The following is a 27,761-nucleotide window of genomic DNA, read 5'->3' as shown; positions in this document are numbered from 1 at the left end:
TGTGTTAGGAGAGATGGAATTTGTCTTCCCAAGTAACTGCTATTCAGAATGGAGCCCTGCTTTCTTGGAAATATATAAACACTTGCCTGTCAACAGGAAGTAGCGAATTAATTCCTTGCTTTGCATTGGTTTAATGATTAAACTATCTTTATCTCAACTCACAAGTTTTCTTTCTCTCCCCCACCCCACTGTGGGGAGGGAGCAAGTGGTTCGGTAGTGCTGAGCTGCCAGCCAGGGTTAACCCACAACACTGCAGGAATTGAAGACATTTTAAGAAGCAGTGCTTAAACTCCCCCCAGAAAGAACCATGTGAAGCTTATGTTCTGTGCACCTGCTGTGGTTCCCATGTAGCATTTGTCGTGACACTTGCCCTCCATCTCCTTATTTAGTAGTATAAAATTAGAATATGCATATCATATGCAGTTACTATTGTAAATACAGTTTTCCTTATCCAAATTGGTGTCTTATTGCCTAGAATTCTGTATTGTATTATCTATGTTTCTCTAGTGTATGATGTACTTTAAAAAATACACTAAAGAATGGGGATCATAGCTTGTTGATTTTTGAAAATGACAACATTTTAATAATTAAATCATAAGCTATGCTTCCTAATGCTTTGATGGGATGAGAATGTAATTGTATTTCTTTTATGAAATCTGATGATGCTGTTGCAAATATTGAAAATTTTAAACAAAACCTGTTATTTCTACTTATAGCTCTGGTTTTTCATGAACATAAGAAACTTCTGCAAAATTTGTTGCCTCAAGGAGATAAATCTAAGTTTTAGAGATCCTGCGTAAAGCCTTCTGGTTTCAAGATGGTGACTTTACCACAGTTGGTTGCCTTTTTGGTCTTAGGAGAGCAGTTCTGTTATTGAACGTGAGTACATTTTCACAGCCATTGGTTATCTGAGTATTTGACAGAAATGACCTGGTTAAGGCCAAACTTGCTGCTTCTGAAGCAACTACATTTATAAATCCAACCCATGCAACAGTCAGACATGAGTGTGACTTTTTTCAAAAACAGATTACTATCAACAGTTAGTCATTTTGATGCTATGGGGAACAATAACTGTGGTGAACTAAGTATGACTGTATGTTTATGAAAAATATTCATGATCTTGTGAAATGCACCGTTTCAGATATTTAACTATTTTATTATGAGTGGCCAAATAGGTTCTTGCTCTTATTTTTGATTATTATATATTTTTATAGTTTTAGACATAAAACTAGCAAACAGTATAAGCTACAGATTTCAATAGGTATCTATTAGCATTGAACTACCAAACTGGTCAATTTGCATTTTGGTAAGAGGAAGCTGATGGTTATTTGCAATAAGATCACTTTAAGAAAAGTTACACAATTTCAGCATTACAGAAGTGTGATTAATTTACCTTCTTTACTATCAGCAATATCAGATTGGATATATGCTGTGACATTTGCTATACAGACATAAATCTTTCTGTCAGAAAGATTGAGTAACCTTGTATCTTGAGTTCAATTTGAACTGAAAGGACAATGCGCCAAAGACAAATTTCTTGAGATAAACAAATAATCAAGAAAAAACCTATGAAACAACAATTTCTTTTCCACAAAATAAAGAAGATACTCCAAGTATTGAATAAATGCCTCATAGCTATGTAAACTTTCTTAAAAATTGTTGCTGATTTGAAATTTTGATATTTATATATTTTTAGATAGAAATAATATACAATAGTTGTGGAACTTTCCAAAATGTCATATAGTGATTAGCTAGAATTTTGTCCCTTTGATAGTCTTCATACCACATGTGTCACAAGCAAAACGATCAGTTAGCCATGTTACCAAGTCTTAGTATTTTCATTCTGAAAAGCCAAACATTAGCAGGAGATTAACCAAGCCCTCTTTTCTTCCCCTCCCTTGCCCTACAGAAGTGAAGAATTATTTGGGAATTACTTAATGTGGAGATCCCAGTTCTTCCATGGGTTTGCAAAGTCATTTTACTTCTCTTTACTTCCATTTTATGAGTGCCTCTTTGCATCCTTACCACTCTTCCTTTATATTGAGATATTAATCCTGTGGTTTTTATTTGCAGAACTGCAATGTTAAAAAAACAACACTTCCTGCTGTTGTTGACAACATTCATTCTGAACTTCAGTCCAAGAATAATAGCTGCTTGTATCAGTTAATGTCTTACTCCCCATTAAGGAGAATATTTCACAAATAAACAGCCATACAAAGGTCTGCGAGTTCTTCAAACAACATACAGTTTATAGGTTGGTTGAAAATGTTTAAAATGGGAGAACATACAAGAATCTTGACCAATATTCTGTTCTCTGGGCCTCACTTAAAGCTTTAAATTTCTAGTACCCATTTCAATACTCTGGAAGGTTACCTGCATCAAATATTCAAAGGCTGCTGTCCACTGCGCATTTATGTGAGTTCTTTTATTTGCAGTCCTCATAAATGATCCATAGGGGAGGGGAAAAGGATGATAAGTGAATGAGTAATACAAAGGGCTCTGCTATGGGTGAAAGCGTCAAGGACAGGCATTTAGATAACCTGTGAGTCGAACTGACCTGTGTTATTGCTTGTCACTTGAGTAACAAGGGAGATATTGACAATATTTACTAGTTATTAGTGGAAGTTGATGGGATTTAACCTTATTTTCCTGGGTGGTTAAGTTCTGTTCTAATTCTGTTTTATTCAGGCTGTCTTTTACAGGACCTTATGAGCTCTGCTGTTGAAAGGTGACGAGCATCTTGAGTATAAACCATTGTCAATACAGTACACTTATAATAGGCAAACCTCTGGAATTCACCACAATTATGAAATTAATGCAATTTAAAAGTGAAAAATCATGATATTTTCATAGTAAAATATATTTCATAATAATTTCCATAATAAAATTATCTAAACCAAGGAAGAAAGTCCTTTGTTAAACATCCTGACAACAAGTAATCCACTGACACAATTTCAGTACTCAGTTAAAGGAAACAATTTCAATTTTTTCATGTTTTATGATCCAACAATCCTCCTAGAAAGGAAATTTAGGAAAATATTTTAGTTGATTAGTGTTGAAATAGCATATTACTTACAAAAATAGAGCCAAGATATATCAGTCTAAGTATGTATAAATGCATATTCCTATATGTATGCCAATAAGGCAAATCACATTGTGCCTTTTACATGTTTCAAGTATGAAATAATTTTGCTCCTTTTACATGAACAAAGTTTATAAATCAAATAGAAGAAGTCAAAGAGTTTTAAAGGTGAGACATCTAAGTCCAAAGCTTCCTTATTCATCAATAAATGAATGACAATTCTCTGTCTTATCTCTCCAAGATACAACTCTTAAATTTTATAAATCATATGTAGGAAGATAAACAATATTTTTTAGAGTAATTTCTGGAGGATTTTTGAAATAGAAACATTCTCACCAGAACAGGTAGCATCACATTAATATCACCTTTTTAAACCTTCCAATTAGTCTTAAGGTAGTTTACTACTTCCTTCTTAAAGGGCTTGAACAATTTTAATAAATTGTTCTCAGCCCTAACTTGATATTTCAGACAATAGAGTATCTCCATGGATCACTTTTGAAATAGGACCAGGAACTTCTGAAAATGCCATTCTGAGCCTATTCAACTTTTGTCTGAAGCTGAGAATATCACCTTTGCGAAAATTCTGGGTTTCTGACCTCTGTTGTTGGAGACAGATACAGACATCCTTGGGCCAGAAAAGGTCAAAAACTCCTTACACTCATGCGTAACTTAGAATTGTGTGCCTTCCATGAGACACAATTATTTCTAGTAGTTGCAAGATGGTATATTTACATAAAGGGAACTGTAAAGCAACAACGAAGAAGGAAGGAATGACAGTCAATATCTAGGGAAGGGAGAATTATACCGTTTATTGGCAGTGATGGCAAGAAACTAAACATTGACCTTGGTAAAAGTTGCAATGGATTTATGGTAATTATCTGATAATCTATATGACATTTTAACAGAAATTGTTGAAAATATATTTTACAGTTTGATCTTTGTGTAAGATACATGTATTGTTGTCATTAGGACTATATAAGATGAAGGTTATAAAGGTGAAAAGCATCTGAGCATGGCATGAATAGGACTGCAAACAAGACAAAACTTTTCTGTCAGAGCAGCAAATAAGAAGTCAAATGCCACAATTAAGTGAAGACAGAAATTTTGCCAAAAACATCAGAGTCTTATTTCTGTTGCTCAGAAGAACACAAAGCTCAAAGCTCCCCCTGAATTCACACACAGAGAAGGATAGCAAAGCACTCCACAGTTTTCCGCTCCTACTGAATATTGTGTAACACCAGGAGAAGTGAAGTAATAAAACCAAACAACTTTAATTGTTCCTGCACAGATTTTATGCACAAGAGAAGACAGTTTATTTTCTTCACTACATTAATGTGTAATACTTGCATAATATCTCTAATAATTCTTTTTTCCCCTGTGTCAGAGTGGCACTTCATTGTTAATTTTTTTTCTTAGGAGTGCAGCAGTGGGTCATCATTTAAAAATAGTAGACTTTAAAACTTTAAGGAAAAGAAATTATCTTTTGTGGCCTTAGGAAAAAAAATTATAATATCAGAGAAATTAAAAAAGAATGTTCTAACCATGGTTATTCCCTGAGCTTCTGTTTATAAACACCCACTGTTCTCACAAAATTCTTTTCATTCAACTTTATTCAGAATGACAAAGATATTTGTGAAATAAGCCTCCATCTGGAAAGCTGAAGGATATGATACAGCTACATTAAGGAAAAATTATTATTGGTAGAGCTTGTGACATCAAATGCTTTTTACTAAGGTTGTTCAACACTTCCCATTATATGGCTTTGATTTCTGTTATTTACAAAGTTACTAAACTTAAATTGTTTGAGTCAATATTTTTTATGCCAGGTGTCTGCCTCAGGCTGAATTTAATTTATTTATTTTTATTTGAGATGTAGAAATGTGTTCTGCCTTTTTCTGTAAGCAATATATGCCATGCGAGCAGGAACTGGGAATACAGCAGAAAGAAACGAATATTTTTTTATTCACATAAGAACTTTACAAACTGTGTTACCAATTATATGGTAGATGCTTTATAGTGGTTTATTAACTACTAAAACTCTTGGAGTTTTCTCATTCTCTGAGATTTTACTTTGACTGAATCTCTGTACCTTATGTTGACTATCTCTCTCTTCTTTTCTGTTTTCAGTAACTCTGCTTAGTTACAGGTACTCAGGAATAATCTATGTGGGTGACTATAATAATCAAATATAGATGAGACAAGAACTAAAGGAAAAAAACTATTTTGAATGGACAACCTGGAGGAAAAATGACAAAGGCAGAGGTGATGAAAATTTCCTGAAGGTCAATAATGAAGGGAACTGGAATCCCAGTAAGGAAAATGAAAACAGGAAAATAGTAGGACATGACAAGGACTCCAGGAATCAAACAGAATGGGTCAATCTTAGTAAGTCATGGTTTTGAGACCTTTACTACAGTTGCTCTTTTTGTCTGAACTCATGTAGGTCCAATCTCTCTTTAAGTACCATACCCATGGTACTCCAGATAAAAGCTTACTGATTTTTATGTATTTTAGAAACCATGTTTTTGTTTGTGTGGCTCTGTATGATACTACTTATAAGAACATGACACTAATAGCACATGTGCTTGGGTCTTTGTTTTACCCAGCTCTCTTATCCTTTCTGTTTGCAACTGAATCTCTTTGTCTTTGAACTTTCCCACTTTGACAGTGTAAAATTGTCACCTTCTATCCAAATGTAGTTTTCTGACCAGTTTCATTCAAACCTTAAACAGTTTCTTCTAGAAAATGTTTGCTTCATCTGTTTACTGGGATATCATTGAATGCTGTCAAAAGCCTACAGTTTCTCATCTGTGTAAGTCTGGAATAGAAAGAGGAATTAGATTAGTCTGACATTATGTGTTCTAGGCAAACCCCTGTTGAACACACACACACACACACACACACACACAAGGATAATTTGAGATGGTTTTCTAGTGTGCTTCTTTTCTTTCCTACTGCATGCCAACCTGTTCCCACTTTCAGCTACTTCACAGACTCAAACAAGAAAGGTCCACATACAAGACCTAAAGATTCTGAGCATTTTGGTGTTAATACAGTGATATTTATTGGAATACATATTTTTGCACTTTGCTTTGACAATCTGGAAAATTCCTTCAAAATGTATGCAGAAGACATAAAAACAAAAACCAAAACAAGCACTTATAAGGTAAGAAATGGCAAAAGTGAGATTCTTTATCTTATCCTAATCTTCATGTTCAAGAATAAGCATAGAGACTTTAATATCGTGATAAAATTATATTTTATGAGAATGCTTGTGAGCCATTTGGTATTCCAGGTGTACTTACTCTTTACCCACTCTGGGTTCTTCGGGTTATGCTAAAGTATTTTATAAATATATATAGTTTATAAAGTTTTTATAACCCTGACCCACTTTTTAACTTTTAATGCAAGGCATAGACATCCATAGGACATGCTGCTGAGGCCACTTGAATGTGAAGTATGAGAAATCTACAGTCCTGCTTGAAGTTCCAGTTGAGAATGTAAAGTTTTATACAGCCTCCTTCTGCAAACAGCCTTTAACTTTTGTTCTATATTTCTTATTTTTGCAATGTCTGGTACATTAGGGCTCTGGTTTCAGGTAGCATGTCTGGGAACTAATATAATTAACTTAATAAATATCATTATCATAATAAAAATTAATTTGCAGTAAAGCTCAAAAAACATATTAATCTAAGTAATTTTGGTTTTGTTTCATGAAATAAAAAAGAGCTGTACAGCTTTACAGTTTTGATCTACTTACTGTATTAACAAAGACACATGACAGTCTATGATCTGATGCAATACAGAAGGGTGATCTGTCTCCCTGTCAGCAGATGTACCTTACTGAAAAACCATTATTCTCTTTTAGAAATATTCTACTAATGGAGGTAATGTTCACAAACACTAAGTAACAGCATTACCTCCAATTTAGATAATTATTGCTTTTACATAGATCCTTTTTGCCAAGTAGTTTTACATCAGCTAAAAATCACCTTTTTATCTCTGTTGATATTGCTTTTATATTAAAAGTTCATACATTAATATAGTAAGCAAGAGACAATGATCTGGTAGAAAGACAAAATGGAGCCATTCCAACAATACTAATTTATGGTAAGAGCAACGACTGAGGTGAAAAAAAAGTCACAACCAGCCCAGTGTGTCATTTGCAATAATTGTACAACAGATGTATACATGCCAGACTGAGTATTTGGTAATGAATGTGGGGTTTATTTTCTATGGTGAGTAGGTTTCCCTGAATCTTTATTGCCACAGTGCCCACATGTATATCACTAGAATCACAATCAACTGAAAACTGAAGATAGCATTCTTGTCGCATATAAAATTTCCTTTTAAAGAATGCATTTGTTACTTCAAAAAGAACAATGGAAAGATTTTGGTAAATGACAACTGAATTCTAGGCAATCAGAGGTTAAGGACTCAAAATTATGCCCTCATTAGTATTTTATGCTGAATTATTTTATAGATGTAAATTCAATATTTTAATTATTCACATTGCTCCACACCCTCCCCAGTGTACTGCCTATATTTATATTCCCAACAGCTTCTGTTCCCTCAGCTTCTCTTTTTATCCTGAAATATCTGGTGCATTCCCTGACAGACCATTTTCAGAGGTTGTTAACATTTCTTGTCCACAACTTTTAGCTATTTCTGACTGATTTTTTCGGGTTTTCTGATGTCTTTTGGCTCCTGGTGTCACATCTCAGTGTCAGCTCTCCAGATTTCACTCACTTTCATCAAGCTTTTGAACAGCTCTGCCTTCAGCTGCAGTCCTATCATGTACCTGCCTTATTGTAAATGCCATTGCTAGATCCATACCAGTTTCCCTTCACTCCTACAGCACCCAGAGCTCCAGACAGCATAAATGAAATAATAAGCCCTACTTTCAAAGGCTCAGTAGAATCTATAGCTGCTAGAAAAACATCTGGATGACTGCAAATGTACGTATTGAACTAGATTCTGTCCTGTAAAATGCACAGGTAAGTGTGATCTGAGAGGTACAGTGTCTCTGAAGCCCAATTTTCTGTCTTGCTCCATAGCAGCAACTGTTATGGGAGCTATAGCTGTTGCTAAGTCTGTTGGGTATGAGAAAATGTGAGACTGCTTGTGAGAACAATGAGCCAATAATGCTAATGTTGACATGCACTGCAAAAGGCTCCAGGGTGACACTGCTTTCCAGTTGTTATTTAGCACTGCCTGTGTCAGTGCAAATAGCGGTGTTTATCCTACTTACCTTAATGTTCAAGCTGAGAACCTAAACGAAAGCCAATGCTCTGCTCATTCCTTGATCCCCTTTGATCCCCTTTGATCCCACACCCTGACTCCTGGTCACTTATGAACTGGTTCATGAATGTTACTGGGAACTGCAGAAGTAATTTTTTCCAAGTCTGCCCAACTGGAAAATAATCACTGTAAACAATCCACCCGCACACTCCAAAACAATTTTAAAATTTATTTTCATTAAGTTATTATTGAGTTAGAAAAGTAGGGAAATTAGGTTAATGAAAGACTTAAGCATGAAATTGAACTTTTTCATAAACTTGTATTTAAAGCAACCCCTTATGATATGTAATTCTGAATTATGTCGTAATTGGGAGATAATTTGGTGCAGTTCAACAGTAGTTAGGCTACCACTTTTTCTTCTGAGACTGGTTGCATTTTGGAGAAAATAATAAACACATTTTTTCACAAACACCATGGAAAGCCTTTGTTTGGTACTGTGCAAGCCAATGAAAGTAACCCAACAAAACAAGGAAACACAGAGAGTTGACAGCAAGTCTTCTTCCAACTACAGTTAAGTAGTAAACAAAAGGACCTACTAGAAAAAAACAGGAACACACCTTCTGATATCTCCATATTCTCTATCATTTTGTCACTGGCTCAGCAGAGTTGCTGTTCTTGGATTCTTCAAGGGAATCAGCAAGTATTTAATTCATAGTAACTCAAAAAACCTTTCATCAGAGGGGAAGTATTATCTACAAAATAAAAAGTGTTTTAGCACATGGATACATCCTGGAATACTGGCCAAAGTTAGACAGAAGAAAAAACTCTGATTCTTCAGGAAATTCAGTTTTCCCAAATATGTAACCCAAATACCATAACATGTCAACATTTTTGAAGATGCAAAACATCTTTGTTGAACAGTTTTTGCAGCATTTGTTTTGACCTGAGCACAATGAACACCTCCTACACTTTGTGAACTCCTAGCTTTTGTTATTTCTAATTCCTGCCTCCTCAGTCTCAAAAATTTTATATTTTATTTATTTATTCCCTAGAAAATTAATTTAGAACTGTTAGCTACAGTGAGGCCTTTGAATCTCACCCCTGAAAGAATGTCACTGTTTAATTTCTGGGCATCATAACTGTGCAAGAAATGCCAATAGCGAGGAACAACCATGAAATGATGATGTATGTCAGAACTCTCTTACTATCTTTCGCCAGACTTGCAAAATTTGTTCAGTTCTTGTACTCAGACAGTTTATATGGGAAAACACTGCCACATACTGTAAAATACTACCTCTTGTGTGTTTTTTTCTTCCCCTCACAGTGTGCATAGTTGTCACAATGTGCTGTAGATCTTGTATTATGACAGCTATCACTTTTCACTAAATATGCTATTTTCCATTCATTTTGGAAATCCATTCATTCTCAAAAATTGGCCCTGGTGTCCTTGGAACACCAGTAAAAATGACTCATATGCTTATGGCTTTTTTTTTTTCACTGTTCTGGTGAGAAAATCCCGAAATATTTCTGTTTGCTACTCCAACAGATCAGTAAATTCCTGTAACTCTAAATGCTACTGACAGCATTCAAGAACTTGAGCCATTATAACATGCTTATTGTCAAATGTGCCCATAGCAACACTCAGTCAGTGTCATCTGTTTCAACTCAACTCCTATTTTCTCAATTGACACAAAAGAGCCAACATATCAGTCACAACTGTTCCTATTTTAGTATGACTTGAGGAATGATAATGTTCATATATCACCTGTGCCAAGTTGTGATGCACTTCATCAAATTGAAATTTCAGGAATAAAGAACATGGCGATAAGTCTGTGTACTCTCTTCTGCTGCTAAACAAGTCTGATGTCTATTACTTGTTTCTTTTTCCCTTATACTTTTTTAGCTATTGAATTAAATACAGGAGAGGTTAGGCAAGAGGTTAGCAAAACTCTGTTAAAGAAAAGCTAGAACTCCGTGCTAGAACATTTATGATGTTCATATGTTCCACTGTCAGTCTGGAGGTATTTTGTCTGAACATAGTGAAAGCTATGAAATACGGCTAAGAGAATATATCTGTGGCTGATGTAATACATCCCACATTAAACCAAAAATATGTGGCTCAGCATTGCCACTGTTTTTGTCATCCAAGAGTGTTTTTCTTATTAAATTTGTTTCTAATGCTTCATCACTGGAGGTCGCAAGACTTTAGCCTTCCCAGACCTTAATGTTTTGGAATGAGTATAGGCTCCTCCATGTTTACAAGTGTTACAAAAACCAGGGAAGCAGAGACACTTGTTAGCATTGTTCCAAATAATAGTTTTGCCATCTGGTTTTTTTCAGTCCCTTTTTATTGCCATTGCAAGTGTATGACGCATATTAAAGAGGGAACAGCATTTGTCTTGCACAACAGTTACCTTTCTTTTACACTGTTAATGTATAGGTATATTTTTGATGTGAAGAGCCTTGTCAGTGGTATACACAGCTCATCACTTGAGGCTGGGATGTCTTGTGACACACAAACCATAAATTTATCCTCCTCTAAATATAGGAAAGCACTTAATGGGTGTTCTTTTTAATAGAGAGTCAGGACTGAATTTCACTTAGGAATCAGTACAATTAAAATAATGTCTAATTCTCAAAGCACTATACTGGCCTGAAAGTCAAATGGAGAATATAAATTCTATGGCACTTTTTAGTCTATATACATCTATGTTTTCTAAATATTTAGCTAGCATGATACATCATTTGTGGATTCAAGCCTTTGAATCCAGGAAAGGGTTTACAGGAAGAGGACTCTTCCCACTCTTTCCAAAATCTTCCTTTTTTGCCTGCAGTCATCAGAGGAAGGCTGCGGGAAACTGCAACCATGCATTTTACTCAGAGTAGGTTTCAGATCCCTGATGGACAAGATGTTACTGTTGATTTAGCTGATCATGACAAAAAGAAAATCTCTGTCTTTCATAATAGCCTTCACCTAAGAATTAAACTTTGTTCTTGAAGATTTTTTTGCAGAGCATATCAGTCAATCAACATTCTGGACATGTACTACAAGCTGGACTTAAAATTCACATCAAGCATGCATCAATAAACCTTAAGTTTCCCAGAGGTGTATTTAATAGTCCTTCTGTGATTGCTGAGTTAGAAAGTAAGGGAACTCTTATGATGATTTAGGTGGTCAGTCTGCTCTTTCATAAGTCAGGCTGGCAAAGGTTTGCTGAGTACTGAGGAATTCTGCAAGTTTTAGTGTATGTCCTTTTCCCTTAGGTTTGCCACCTCTTAATGCAGAGGGTAGAATCACTCTTAACATGTGTTCTGGTATAGCAAGGGTATTGATACAATCCCTTAAAGCACCACAGAAAAAAATTCTCAGTGAATTGCAGCTTCTAAGAACTGAAAAGGGAATGAGTGCACTCCCTAATGCACTTCACTGTAGACAGGCAGGCAGAGAACCTTGGAGAATTTTTGGGATTTGCAAAACACAAGAGAGTACTTTGCATAGCACAGTATATGCACTAAGCCCTGGCTTTTAGTTTGCTCTTGCACTATCCCTCAAACCTCCTTAAGAGTCAGGTATCCTTTTCCCTCCCTTACTGCTAAACTTAGCACTTATTGGAGTAAAAAAAACAGATAAAATAGTAAAACTGCAAATTACATTGGGAAGTGACAAGTGAAGATCTGAGGACTATCTAAACTAGTTTCCATGTTTCATCTGAATCAGTTTGGAATAAATCATTTTAAGAAGACATCACCCATCTCTGAATAACATGGCCACACTTTTCTTATATACATATATAGATGTCTGTATTGGGTCAGGGTTAGGATGGAATTCATTTCCCCATAGCAGCCCTCACAGTGCTGTGCTTTGCACTGGTAGCCAGAAGGGTGTTGATAACACACCAGTGTTTTGGCTACTGCTGAGCACAACATCAGCACTGGAACATTCCTTCCTCAACTGATGGCAAGATCCCAGGAGGGGCACAAGTAGGTCAGCTGACCCAAACTGACCAAAGGGATGTTCCACACCATATGATGTCAGCTCAGATACAAAAGCTAAGGCAAGGAGCAGGAAGGCAGGCATTCATTGTCTCCAATGGATGCCTGCTGAGGAACAGTCACACGTGCTGAGGCCTTGATTCTTGGAAGTGGCCAACCATTGCTGCTGATGGGAAGTAGAGAATAAACTGTGTTATCGTTTGCTTTGGTTTTGCATGCACAAGCTTTCGCTTTGCTTTTGGTTTAAATAAACTGCCTAACCTGTACCCATGGGTTGTTTTCCATCTTACTCTCTCCCCTGTCCAGCTGGGAAGGCAAGTGATAGAGTGGCTGGGTGGGCACCTGGCATCCAGCCAAGGTCAACCCACCACAATGTCGATACCTCCAATGTCTATGTATATATGAACAAAAAAGTTGCACTGGCAGTCATACAATCACAGAATCATAGAATCAACAGGGTTGGAAAAGACCTCTGAGATCATAAAGTCCAAACCTTGATCCAACACTGTCGTGGTTACTAGATCATGGTACTAAGTGCCACATCCAGTCGCATCCTTATGTCCTTTTTTTTCTCTTTATAATTTATATTTTCGTCCCTAAACACCTGTGCTTTATTTTTTAATTCTTCCTTAGTAAACTGAACTTAGTCCTATACTTAATATTTCTCATTCTCTTGTCTAAGAAGGGTGAATGATTTATTCAAACTGATCTCTTGATAGTCTTCCTATTTTTCCTCTGCAATAAGATAATTTTTAATTATGCCCTTACTTTTATTTCTTTAAATGTATCAGCTCACTCTAATACTTTTGCTTTTGGTTACTGTCCCCAAAAATATACCACTTGACTTCTCTGAGTTGACTGAACTCTTTTCTGTTTTTTAAATTTTTTCATGCCCTAGAAGTATGAAGACTGCTATTTCAAATTAAGCTTTAATTAAATTACCTTCCATAAGGGCAATCTTAAACAGCTTCTCTTTATTAGTATAATTATATCTAGCAAAACATTGGTCTCATTTATCCTTTTTCCTATAAGAAAAAAGGTATTGCTAGACCAAGAGTAGCAGAATGTTGCACTCAGTGACTTTTAGACTCTTTTTAGCCTCTATAATGAAACTTTTCAAGTCCTGACACCTTAAACAGAAAGCTAGTTATACTGAAAATAAACCAAACACATTGAGAAAAGAAAAACAACAACAACAACAACAACAACAAAACCACAAAAAACAAACCTCAAATGTATTCATTACTTAAATATCAAGACTTTGGAGGGACATGACATGTGATATTTAAGAACTTGGGTGCCCAGTATGGAGCTACCAGTAACAAATCTTAGAAAGATTAAGTAAATCTTTGTTAGTTCTTATGAAGGGAGATTCTTATGTAGGAAGCCAGCAGTGTGCCTCAGTGGCCAAGAAGGCCAATGGCATCCTGGCCTGTATAAGGAACAGTGTGGCCAGCAGGAGCAGGGAAGTGATCCTTCCCCTGTACTCAGCACTGGTGAGGCCACACCTGGAGTGCTGTGTCCAGTCCTTAACCCCTCAATTTAGGAAGGATACTGAGGTGCTAGAGAGCATCCAAAGAAGGGCAACGAGGTTGGTGAATGGACTCAAGCACAAGCCCTGTGAGGAGAGGCTGAGGGAGCTGAGGTTGTTTAGTCTGGAGAAGAGGAGGCTCAGGGGTGACCTCATCACTCTCTACAACTACCTGAGAAGAGGTTGTAGCCAGATGGGCGGTGGTCTCTTCTCCCAGGCAATCAGAAGTAGGACAAGAGGGTGTAGTCTTAAGCTCTGCCAGGGGAGGTTTAGGGTAGACATCAGGAAGAAGCTCTCTACAGAGAGAATAATCAGGCATCGGAATAGGCTGCCCAGGGAGGTGGTGGAGTCATCATCCCTGGAGGTATTTAAGCAGAGACTGGATGTGGCACTTAGTGCCATGGTCTAGTAGACAAGGTGGTATTAAGTCAAAGGTTGGACTTGATGATCTCAGAGGTATTTTCCAACCTAGTTGATTCTGTTATTCTGTAATATTTTTAAAATGGAAAACATTTTTAATATAAGTTCATTACCCTAAGAATAAAATCTCAGATTTTTTTTTTTGTTCACGTTTAAAAGTTTAGCTAAGATTTTAGCTGTCCTGAACATGTTTCTCTATTTTTGAAGATTATGTAGACTCATCTTAATCAGTATGAAAACAGAAGTTAAGTGCTTGTCTTGAAGTTTAAAAGGATGATTTTATTTTTGCCAATGTACAAGCAAATACAGAAATTCAATGGATTTCCAAGAATGAATATATCAACCAGGCATGTACCTGTCAAATATTTCTGAAAATACAATGAAGCAAACTGTGAAACTTTAATGTTTTTATTGCTAATAAAACCCACATGAGGAAAGTCATTAAAAGATCTGTTCATAGTGTGAATTTCTCTGACAATCTCCTGCACCTGAGCAGCGTGAGTGGAAACTCATTTCCTCTAGCTGGAGCAATGACTTCTCACCACACTGAGCCACTGCCATAGACCATCATTCCTCTTCCCCTTGGTATCTGTGACCCATAAACCCTCTCCAGTTAGTAGACTTATAAGAACCTGGAGATACTCTTGGTTTAGTAAATTGTCTCCCTCACTTTTTTCCAATACCACCTAATAGCATTACCAAAAATATATTAGAATTTATTACCTTATCAACATTCCTCTCTGTGTACAGAAATCTGAAAGTTCCCAGAGTGATTTGAATAGGAACAGTTCCACAGTAATATGGAGTCAGAAGAAAATAGAGTTTTTGGGAGACTATAGTTGAAGCAAAGAAAACTAAGGTATAGCACATGACCTAGACAGGTGGTTCTGACTTCTCTCAAAACAACTTTCCACTTTTTCTTGAGTAAGAGGGAATAGATTTTTTCAGGTGGAATGAATTAAAGAAGCTTTTGGCAGAAATATATAAAGAATATTCCTTTCTTTTTCCCGTACAAGCTTGTCATTATTTCAGTTTTTCAAAGGACTGGAGAAAGTTATTTAAGTAATGTTGTCTGCCATTTAATGATAGGAAACTAAGATTGAGAGTTCTGAAGTAGCTTATCATTACATAAAAAGATAGGAAACAAATAAGGAATGAAAACTTGTTAAAAATATTATCTTCTTTCCTCTCTACCTTCCTCTATTCATCTCTCCCTCTATTCTTTCTGCTTTTTTTCCCCCTATTCCTTTCTCTCCTCCTCTCTCTCTTTTGGCTGCGCTTGCTTTATGTTAAGGTCTGTAACTTCCTGTCAGCAAGAATTTACCATAATTTAAAAGTGATAACAGTAATGCAAGTGAACAAATACTCGACCATCTCATATGGCATAAATGTCAGAAGGGAAATGCTCAGAAAATTGCATGCAACATATAAAATGCAAATGTAATATATAATGTCCTATGTGGAAAATGAAAATGCTGAGCTCAATTCTTGCCCTTTACTTGCCTTTTACTTTGACTACTGCTGCTAAAAAACTAAGTCACAAATTCTTCTCAATCTCATCTTACCTTGACTACACAGGTAACAGTGAAGTACTGAGATAGCTGTTTTCTGTCAGAGCCAAGAGAAAATGAAGCTTCATAATAACTTTTTTTATCATGCCCACCTATTCCCCAAATATTTTCACTTGTAATGGCTGGCAAAGAACATACTTTCAAACTTTCTCCTGTCATTAATCCCTCTTGACTCTATCAACAGCTTTTCCTGAACTAATCACTAAGAATATGAACTTGCAATATGAATCAGAAGTATTTTGCTTTTCTGATGAAAGAAAAGGGGTTTTCCTCCTTTACCTGCTCTAAGCTGTTGTTTCTCCCCTGTTCCCCCTCTGTTATTAAAAAAGTCCCAAAGTCCTTAGCAAATGATTGGGAGTTTTTGTTTGTTTCTGAGTAAAATCTGGAGCTGGTCAGGCAATATACTTTTATAACTTCTGTAGAATTCCAACTAGACTGCCTCATTTTCATTCTTTTTGATGCCTACCTCAGATCAAACTTTTTTTTTCTTTTTTTTTTTTTTTTTTCTTTTAGCTTAACCAGAGCAGTTCAGTAATTTCAAAAAGCAGTACATGTAAAAAACTTCTGGACATCTTAGTCCTTAGCACCTTTAATGTTCTTTGTCTGGCATAAGGCTTAGAAATGGAGGAGAGGCTGCTGTTTGTCAGAAGAATGCTTTTTTTACTTGTGAAAATCTGCTTTGCTGTGTCTTCTGAAAAATTGCCAGTGCAGGAATCACTGATGGTAATTACATGCAACCTTTAATGACTCTATCCTCTTGGGTGGAGCCTGACCCAACCATAGAACAATATCATCAATGTCATGGTCTTGCTGTTGCAGAGTTACAGCAGAAGAATTTTGACCAACACCAGCCACTGCCAGAGTGTGGGAAGTAAGGCACATTTGTGACTGTCCTTCATGATCAGAGTAAAGGATCCTCCTGAAGCAGAGTTGTCAAAATGGGATATTAAAAGCACAAATCCAGAATATAGGGAAACAAAGAGATGGACTTAGCAAGCCTGTTAGGACTGCAGCTCCAGAAAATGAGATAAAATGTGGGCAAGAGTTCTAAGCTTGGCAGTAAACTATGGGGCAGAAAAACAGAGATAAGGGGTATTTCAATGGATAAGAACAAGAAGGAGGAAAGACAGTCTGTTAAAGCATATGGGGTAATTCCAGGAAGCTGGAACTGTTTGAACAGAGCTTTTGGCTTACAAACTTCTGCAAGGAAGAGGGTAAAGAAAAGGCCACAAGAGAGACATTAATGAGAAAAAGACTCATAAATGAGACTAGCTGATGCATTGTTAGGGGAATGGTATGGTTAAAGCCACCAGAAAGATGATCCTGAAGGATGGTATGTGTAATATGTGTAAATACGTATCTGGGCAAAGTAAATGGGACTGGACCAGAGCTTTGTGAACACCCAGGCAGCTTATGTGGCTCATTGCATTCTGGAGCAGCTGGCACAGCCTCCTTTACTCAGGAATCTCATCACCCTGTGTATGTTTTTGAGACTCCAGAGACTTACCTCAGAGCTGTGGATTGAATTTGACATTAAGATGTTCAAACATTAGTTTTTGAAATGATCTCTCTCCATTCTTTCCACCAGAGCAACTATTTTCCTTTTTCCTTTATTCATATCCTCGACATCAGTGTAATCATCTGTTGAGCTGGAAAGTCTGGATCTATCAAATCTGGATGTACCACAGAGTCAGAACAGAGGGGATGATAGATTAAAGTTCACACTGTTTGGTATGATTGGAAGGAAAGGCAGAGTATAAAGTGGGTAGAACAATCTGTACATAGCTCTTTTACAGATTCTTTGTAAATGTTTTTGTGCTGTGTCCCTGTTTGATCAGAATTCATCATCTGAGAAAAAATAATTACAGCATGCTAAGTCATAAAGCTTCATTGGTATTCAAGTTCACAAATTATTTAACAAATTTAAACAGAAGCTTGTAATTAAGTGTCCTTTTCTGAAGATGTGCCACTCAGTGACTTAGCACTTATGAGCAGGATTCACCAATGCGCATTGGATCAAAGAGAAAGATGCTTATATCAACAAGATGGAAGTGACAGAAAAATGGAAAAAAAATTGCCTAAAAATCTAGTTTTCTTCTTGATGTGGCCCAGATACAACTGAAAGGCAAACATGTAACTCCCAGCTATCCACCCTCACAGCAACTGTGTCTGATGTTTTACAGTCTTCTTAAGAGAGGCAGTAGGCCTAATGAAACTTCCTATGGGATAGAGCAAGTCCCAAGCCTGTCAGTTGATCTGCATAATTATGTTGCCAAGATAAGTCCAACTTCCTCCTTGGACTTGGGCTTAAATTCCTTGTTTCATATTCTAGATGTTTCTAGAGAGGCCTTTTAAAACAAATAGAGATAATATTTAAATTACAAACATGTCATTTTCCTTGATTTGCAGATAGCTGGTTGGAGTATCATTAAACCTGAAAAAAGCTGCAAACAAAATAAAAACTAATTTGGACACAGAACAATGTGGAAAGTTTGCCCTGAAAAGGATGATTTAAACTATTATGCAGGTGTGAAAACTAGAGGTTACATCTGAAACTGTTTTGCATCCTTAACTATTGTGTTTGTAACCATGGAACAAGTGTGTTAAGACAATATATTCTAATTTGGTACCTTTTATTGAACTGCTAGGTAATACAATTAATCCCTGTAGTTTTAATGGGAAGAATTTCCACATAGGAAAGAATAAAAAGGTCCTCAAATTTTCATATTCTTGTCATTCTTTGGCTTATCTTTTCTTTTTTTAACAAAGCATTTTTCTGTTCCCTTCTAATAAAACATAGCAGAAACATTTGATAAACATTAATAAACTGTTTATTTTTGAGGAAAGAATGTCAATATTTAATTGAACATCAGTTCACATAATGAATCTGACAGTGTAAAGTAATTCTTCTCTTATCATGTACTACAAAAACATGAACTCTTTAAAAACAAATAACCAATTAACATTCATCTACATACCAAACAATAGTTCTTGCAATGCCATAATTGATAACACTATTTTAACAAAGCCATAATTGGGTCTGATTAGTAATTTTCTACTGTTTACCATTTCTTAGAGCTTTCCAGGTGATCAGAATTCCAAGGTATTTTAAATGCCCTACTGTACTTATAGCCAGAAAAATTATTTTGTTTTTCTTTAAAGTGATGTCACTAGAAATACTGAATTATTTTTACAAATACAAGTCTGTTTATCTCATCTGCAGTTCATCCTTCTTTGGTACCATAAGGCTTTGTTAAGTATGTCATTGTTTAGTAGCACAGTTCTAAACAATGTCTTTTAAGACATAGAAACTTATAGTTATTACCCTGCCAGGGACAGCTTCCCCATACCAATGTGACAGAGACTGTAGCCCGAACAACTTGTTTGTGCAGTGTTGTTGTTGCTATGGGAACAGATGTAAAATGCTTACTGCTGTACTATAACACAACTGAGCATGTTATGGCCTCTTTAATTGCATTCTTTAGAAGTCACCACAAACAAAAAGAGAGTATCAGTCTGGGTGGACTCTTGCTTATTTTCAAATTACATTTTTGAATTCATATTGGAGCATAGTCTTTCAGCTATTTTAGCTGGTTCTTTCTCCTACAGTTCCCCACCAAAAGAAAAAAAAATTAGTCTCCTAAAGATATCCAACAAGGAACTGCATTTGAAAGATTGAAAGATTAAAAAGTGGGGTTAGGGGCTTTCTGAGCCAGCAGACCATATTTAGTAGATCTTGACAATTGCAAGCTAGTAACAGTGGATATTTCTAAAATGAAAAATATTCCTCCAATTTCTCCAACATCACTGACTGACATATTTCATCATCTCGGATGATGAAATATGAATATTTAGACAATAAGTCTAAATGTAAGTATTTCTTAGAATGATAATTCTATCTCCTTTATTTGTAGTTTATACTATAAAGCAACTGCTTTCCTTTGGTTTTGGTCTCCTAATATTGATTCTTCTTTCTAAGTTATACTCTACCTAATGAGTTACTGAGCTGTTGTCTTCAAAAGAAAGTTCTATTGTTTCAGGGAAGAAGAAAAAAACAAAACCACAGACACACATTCTCTCCCTAACGTGGTTAAGTAGCAACCTAGTTCTTCCCACAGTCTACAAATTTAGAAAAGAATTCTGCCGAAAAGGAAGGAAGAAAAAGGAAGGGAAAAAGGGGGAGGGGAGAGGGAGGGGGAAAGGGAAGGGAAAGGTTAGGGGAAGGGAAAGAGGAAGGGAAAGAGGAAGGGGAGGGAGAGGGGAGGAGAGGGAAGGGGAGGAGAGGGGAGGAGAGGGAAGGGAGGAGGGGAGGGAAAGGAAGGGAAGGGGAAGGAAGGGGAAGGGGAAAGGAAGGGGAAGGGGAAGGGAAGGGAAAGGAAGGGGAAGGGGAAGGGAAGGGAAAGGAAGGGGAAGGGGAAGGAAGGGAAAGGAAGGGAAAGGGCAGGTGAAAAGAGGAATATCAGACTGAAAGTTCTTTCTGCCTCTCAGCTAGCAAAAACCACTAGAATAATGATACTGTACCATGCTGTCCCAAGTACAATTTCAGAACAAAAAACACTTACATTTTTATTAAATTCAGCACTGAGTTTCTTTAGGTCAATTGAAATTCAAATCATATTTGAAACACAAAAATCTGGTTTGGAAGTAACTTCAAAATGTATAAAGATTTTATATACTTAGTAAATAAGGAATACAGTATTTTCCAGAGCTCAGGTGAAAAAATACCCCCTACCTATGACAGTCTGCATCTCTCAGGTAGACTAGAAAACGTAAATAGAAGAGGTTAAGTCAACAATGTAATAATTCTGACAATTTTCTAGTGGTTACAACTATCACAATCTTTGAGAGTTCCCATGTTTTTCTTGTTTAACACCAGTAAGCAACTATCACACAGATGATCGTTCCCCTATTCTCTATCCCACCCCCCCGCCCCGCCTCCAGTGGGGGGAAATAAAGTTTAAAAAACCCAGTTGAGGGTTGAGATAAACACATTTTAATATTTGAGGAAAAAAAGTACATCAAGTACAGTAAGAATTACAATAGTAGTTAAAAAAAAAAAAGTAAGAAATAAACCCCAAGAAATACAAGGGATGTACAATATACAATCGCTCACCACCTACTGACTGATGCTCAGCCCATTCTCCAGCAGTGATGGCCCCTCCCAGCCAACTATCCCTAGCTTAAATACTGGGCAGGACATTCTATTGTATGGAATATCCCTTTGGTCATTTTGGATCAGCTGTCCCAGCTGTGATCCTTCCTAGCTTCTTGTGCAGCTCCTCACTGGCAGAGCATGAGACACTGAAAAGTCCCTAACTTAGGCTAAACCTGGCTTAGCAACAACCAGATCAGTGTGTTATCAACATTGTTCTCATCCTAAATCCCAAACATATCACTGTATCAGCTACTAGAAAGAAAACGAACTCTATCCCAGATAAAACCAGGACATATGTAAAGCTATTCCAACCTGAAGGTTCCTGCCATCCTTTGCACACCAAAGCATTAGGACACTATGACACTGTGCCAGGTCTGCACATGCTAGATGGGTTGTCATGGGTACAGAACCAAACCTCAAACTTTTGTTTAACATTTGGAAATACTCTGGATTACTTGTGCCATTCTCACCTCATCCATAGTACACTCCTCTGCTACCCCAGATACCACCAGATACCAGTATTTGAAAGGGACCTGAGTTATTATTATGTCCTTGACTTCCATAACTTAGGTTATGCACAAGTTGCATTAGCAGTACAGACAAGACCCTCTGTAATCTCCTTGTTCTCCACTAAGAAAAGAAAGAATAAAATCAAAGGCTTAGGGATTCATCATCTCCCATGGTCTAGCTAAAAGCAGTAAAGAAGTCCAGCATCATCAGAATCTCTGAATCCTGCTGAATAGAGATAGCAAAATAAAATACATTAATTCTGTCAGCTAAGGACAATTTTTCAGCTTTGAAACACTGTACTGAACAGAGTCATTCATTCATCAGGAATAACAAAAAGTGCAGGCAACAGGACTTTTCAGGGGTAGGAGATCAAAGGAATAGCAGGAATAAAAACTTCCATAAAGAAGCAGCTAAATTGTCAATCAGATTGGCCTGTGATGGAGATTAGAGACAAGCCAGGGACAGAGGTTTACAGAGCTGTCAAAAGATGGAAATACCTGAGAAACAAGGACAGCTGTTGTATGGCCCAAGCACCATGCTTTTCTTATGTCCAAGTGAAGACTGCTCTAGTTCAAAATATTTTTACTACTACCTCTATTACCATCATCACTGTTATTGACCATTATAATTTTCAAATGCCTGTGTCCTTCTGTAACCCTGAAACCCAGCTGAGACCTGGACTCTTCTTTTCAAGAGCAGTCAGCTGGACTGACATCTCACAATCACTGGAAACAAGCCAGGTAGAAGCTATGGCCACAGAGACTGGTTACCTACAGGCAAGGAGGCAGTAGCTGTTGTTCCAAAGCAGTGGAACAAAAGTTGTGCTGTGATTTGCCAGCATTATTCCAATCTCACACAGCGTAAACATCAAACACAACTTTTTTTTTTTTATCTGATTACCTCAATGTCTGCACTAAACTTATGATTAAGTCTCTTCAAAGGCTTACAACAGGTTGGGTGCTGATGTCATGTCCATCACCTGAACACTTCTCTGCTTATAATTCTCTTTTTGAGGAAAGCACTGGCTACTTCCATTGGTAGGAAGATCAGTTGAAAACTCTGATCTTAACATTTGGAGGAGAGCGTATACGAATGCAGAATACTACAGAGGGGACATCAACAGATTTCACCCTCAGTTTATCAATGAATACTTCATCAATTTCACAAGGTTTTTGTCAGTTATTCATGTGTGTTTCAATAGAATAACATTAAATAGGTAGGCCTTTCTGTTAGGATGAGAGAAATCGAATTGGGAAAGAAAACACTAATGGGAGGAATAGTAATAAATTATTTCTACTTTTTTTTTTAATTTTTGAATAGATATGTGATCCATTTATATTTATTAATTTCTTACCTGTGGGAAAAATGGAAGGACATTTATTTAAGGACATTTATTTTAACTAGTTTGGTACCTGACATATGTTTAAAAAATTAATAGGATGGGACTAACTCTCAAAAGGACATAATTTCCTAAATCAATCGGGAAAACTCCTGTAGGTGACTGAATCTTATCTAGGTGACTAGAGCAACTTGCTCAGCCTCTGGGTCTAGGTGACCCTGCTTGAAAAGAGTGGTTGGACCAGATGACCTCCAGAGCTCCCTTCTAACCTTAACCATTCTGTGATTCTCTAATCTAAAATTTATATTCTAAAACTTCATATTTGTATTCTAAAACCTCATATTCAACACCTACAGCTGTAGAATGCCTCAGCTTTCCTTGAACAGGCACTGCTTTTAGATATTTCCACTGTATACACACAGCAACAAAAAGTTATTTGTTCCTTTTTTCCACAGGATCTGTGAGGCCAAGTTCAGTAGACATTAATAGCACACTTGCTGGCTGACACAAAGTATGTTATAAGAGGATATGTTGTTTTCTCCAGCTTTATCCACAAAGAAGGTCAGATTCTCCAGATTTTGGGCGTGTCCCATCTAAACATTCATCCCACCTTTGCCTTCCATACCCATGCCAGTGGTGTTAACTCATCTTGTTTCTGTACTGCAGCCCAGTGAAGCAAAAGCAACACTCTAGTCCCTTCTGGCTAGCTATTTCACTCAGAGAAAATGATTACATGTTCAGCATGCAATATTTAAGCATGACTTCACAGGCTGGTGGATAGGGAAAGAATCTTTGATTATATGCTCTACTGAATACTTAACATAGAGTAGTGATCATTTACTGATACCAAGCCTCTTTGTTCAATGGAGTATGCTATATACTGGAAGGAAGGTTTTATGTTTCATACTCCAACAAAAATGTATTTATTTTATGGAGAAAAAATAAAGATAGTTTCAACAGGAAGTAGTAACAGAAACCTATTTCCTTATAAGTTATTTTTGTACTGTATGGAAGTTTGGAGGGAACAATGAGAAAAAGAGGACAGAAAACCAAACTCTCTTCCTCTTCTAGTCATGTTCTTTCAGAGATTTTGGAATAAGCACCTAATGTCAGGAACCAGCGTATAGGAATGGTATCCTGTAATTGGGATTTAAATGTCTGGGTTCAAGCCCTGTTTTCAAAGTGTCTTATTAGGTATTTCAATATCTCCTTTTGCTACCTCCTGTCTTTAATGGATCTTATCTTTAGAAATGAGCTCCTGTTTCTGTTATTTACCTTAATTCTTGGTATCTAATTTTCTTCAGTCATTTGAGAAGCATAAGCACTGGAGCTGGGATGGGAATATTCCATTAGGTGGCAAAATACTTTAAAGAGTTAGTACGATACTAAACATTGCAGTGCTTAAATCTTCTCCTTGATCTAAACCCAAATTACTATTACTTCCAAGAAAGAGTATAATTTGCAGTAACATGTCAAAATTTGAGATGAGAAAGATATTTTATTGCTGTTTCCTAGTTCATGTGTAAAATACAAGGGCCAAAAATATCTTGTTCTATCTCTAAGCACTATGACAAATAACTGAAAAAAACTTCAGAATTTTCCCTTCACTGGGTCATTTTATCTCCCTGGACTAACTCTTCAATCCTAGTGTTCACTGGCTTTCTTCAGATTATGCCTGTTGGTACTATCTGCAACCATGTATTTCACAGTTCTGCTTGTGGTTTTCTAGGGTTGCCATCAAGATCATGCAGGGAATGTGTTGAAAAATATGGGGTTTTTATTAAAATCATTGCATTCTACAATGATTATCAAATTACAAAAAAAATTCAGATCTGCAGTCAACTGTGCTGGTTTACATATTATAAACATACATAAATTGGAAAAAGAATCTCTGACTGTATCAACTAATTAGAATCAAGTCTACTTTACAAATGGTAAGAGAGTATGCCACGGGCTTTTCTTTTTAAAAGTAATTTGAAGCATCATTTGTAATCTTCTTTATATGGGATAATAGTACTTCTTGTATATGCTTGAGTGGATCTTTTGATGCTTTTTAATAGAACAGAATCATTTTTTCAAAACAAGATTTCTGTTTCTGGATATGCTTCTTTGTTTATGCAGGTGGGTGTAGCTGATGGATGAGCCTCACTGCAGCATTAACTTTGGCTCTGAAGACAAGAGAAAAAATATTCCCTTCAGTTGTTTCACTTTAAGGCATTCAAACAGCAGTGGACATTTTTCAAAACAGATGTTCTTGATATTCAAAATTTTGGAACCTATAACAAAGAAAATTAGTGTATTCTTTCACCAGTCATTATTGATTACTTTTATTTAAGGGAAATAAAAGTTTAGTTATACTGATTTTTCATATAAAATGGATAGCCAGTACTGACAGGACAATGACATTTATCTAGGTGTCTTTTCTATTTTCTTACTTTCTTCCTTCTTCCTTCTTTTTATTCTATAACAACTGAAGTTAATGTTGCTATAAAATACAGAACATAATTATTCCTTTCATGCAGAAGCTTTTTTTCTTTCCTTGCTAACAGCTCACATAATTTCACATGTGGGTTTTATTTTGTATGTAAAATAATTATATTGAAATTAATTTATATGGCCATATCAATGGAGAAATCTAAGGTAAATATTTTGATTTGCATATTGTATGTTCATCTTTTTTAAATATCCATTTATCTTTTTATTCTCTCTGCCATGAATTTAAAATCAATATTACAGTCTTCAGTGTCAAACACCATCCTTCGAATCTGCTTGCTCTAAGATCATTAGGCTGTGACTGTGAAGAGATCAATTGCCAATTCTGTTGTTAGTATACAAATAGTCTGAAGCACCACATACTTTCAAAGCATGTAAAAGTCTTCACTGCTCTTACCCGGTATACATGTTTTAGTTCACCATCCCAACTGACATATGCAGAAAAAGGAAAAAGGGTGTGCTAGACACTCAGGAGTAAGGCATTCTTGAAAAGGCCTGCACTGCAACAGATATAATTTTTATTTTATTTTATTGCCAAGTATGCTCTCTGTTATCACAGGGTCTCTGCCAGTGTCACATTTTCTATATGTGTTACTTTGATCATTCAAGTGATCATTGCTTGAATCTTTCATTTCTTTGGCCTTTTTTATAAAAAATAACGTTTAGTTTAAGGTCACAAGTATTTCCTTAAAAATAAGTAATGGTAAATCAATAGTTAACCCCCCTTATTTCCCGTGTGAAAACACAAAAAGAAAATCTGAAAGGCATATTGGCATTGTTCAGTTGTCAGAACAGAAGATGGAGAAGGGAAGGAGGCAGGATTTTCTTTGTGCCATCCTCTTGCTTGCAGCCTGCTGCAGCTGGGGATGGCACTGGGACTGTTCCCCTGCATCAGGACTGCTGCCAGAGACCAAAGGAACAATCAATGACTCCGGGCTTACAGGTGTCTTAAGGTTGACTTACAAACATGTAGACATAATTTTGGAAAGTGGTTTTCAGCAGGAGGATGGAAGTCCATCAACTGAAGAAAAGGCCCTGCAGACTAGTAGCTCTCTATTACTTCCCAAAAACATAATGGGGGATTGAGACCTGGGTAAAATAGGTATTTGAAGAGACTCTGATGTGAGTGAAAAATCTGTAATTCCATGCTTCAAAAACTCATTAATTTAAATACATGATAGTTATGATAGCAAGTGGCATGATAGATAAATGTCGTCTTGATTACAATGTGCATGAATAGGTGTCTTCTCACCTAGCTTAAGTTACCTATAGTGTGTACATCCAAAGAGAGGAATTCCTGCATCTAAATTAATATACATATTAATATCTAAATTAAATATACAAAATGTGTCCTAAAATAGGGCCATACAAATGGCTATGTAGTGATTGCCTCCAATATCAAAGTCTATGTGGTGCCTATAGTGTCTAAGTGAGATAGATTGGACTGCATCTTTTTGATGAGAATAACATATACTCCAGCATCAATTTAATATGTACTTTATTAGATGAACTCTAGTTTGAGAAGAAGGAACTACTTATCTACATATAGAGATTAGTAACAGATACTATTCAAAAATCTGTGTAGGTGTCTAAGTCATACTTACGTATTCTATTCATGGAAACATACGTTCATCTTTCCTATTTATCCACTACAGCTTTGTTTCCTTCTGCCTTAGCTTCAAATAATTGCTGCAGAACCTCTCTCACTTCATTGCTCAGTTGCCACCACTTGTCCTCCCTGGAAGCCTCCTGGCTCTGCTGTTCATGCAGATGCTTCACCTCTTATCTTACATTCCCTTCCTACTTCTTCTTTCTCCCTTCATCTCTAACTGTTTAGGTTTTGGTTTTTTTTTTTTTTGGTTTTTGGGGCGGTGGGTTTTTTGAAGGGGTTGTTTGTTGAGTTAGTTTTTGTTTGGTTTTTATTGTTGTTGCCTTTTGTTTGGTTGGTTGGTTGGGGGGAATTTTTGTGTTTTTTTTTTTTTTTTATGAATTGACAGCTGTTGTTTGATCTCAGGCAAATCAAACACTCATTAATTCATCTCATTTTAAATCTTTACAAGTTCCACGACCCACCAAAATGTTTTTAGTGCATGAAATCTGAGCAGTGAAAGTGAATATAGGTACCCCACAGGGAATCATAGAAAGAGTGGAGGTGACAGCATATATCTACAATGGATTATATTAGTTTTATACAAAGTGTGATTCAGCTGCCCTTAACACATTGGTATAAATTGGTGGAAGAGCGGGAAGAAATGGACTGACATTTTTTCTGTTACATCTTCAGCTATTCTGAAGATAACCATCAGCTATTATGGAAAAAAAAAACAATAAAAAAGGAAATTAATCCCCCAATAAAATCATTTCTGATTTTAAAGTGTCCCTCTTGCAGCAAAAATATATGATCCTGAACACAGAATTTTCATGCC

At 36.4% G+C, this 27,761-nt stretch overlaps 1 long non-coding RNA gene across 9 annotated transcripts in view; it reads right to left on the bottom strand.

Moving 5' to 3' along the window:
• LOC126644644 (uncharacterized) overlaps positions 1 to 13,451 on the bottom strand; it is a 71,665-nt gene extending 58,214 nt beyond the window's left edge. For 2 of the 9 annotated variants that reach the window (XR_007629978.1, XR_007629981.1), the window contains exon 1: positions 8,334 to 8,923. This is a non-coding gene — a long non-coding RNA (uncharacterized LOC126644644). The other 7 variants (XR_007629975.1, XR_007629983.1, XR_007629979.1 and 4 more) reach the window with 7 other exon arrangements.
• Between the last annotated feature and the right edge of the window lie 14,310 nt (positions 13,452 to 27,761).

The sequence above is a fragment of the Myiozetetes cayanensis genome, unplaced genomic scaffold, assembly GCF_022539395.1.
Source record: "Myiozetetes cayanensis isolate MyiCay16 unplaced genomic scaffold, myiCay2020 scf3, whole genome shotgun sequence".
Classification (NCBI taxonomy): domain Eukaryota; kingdom Metazoa; phylum Chordata; class Aves; order Passeriformes; family Tyrannidae; genus Myiozetetes; species Myiozetetes cayanensis.
The sequence above is the reverse complement of the archived record's forward strand: the minus strand, read 5'-3'. Positions and strand labels throughout refer to the sequence as shown.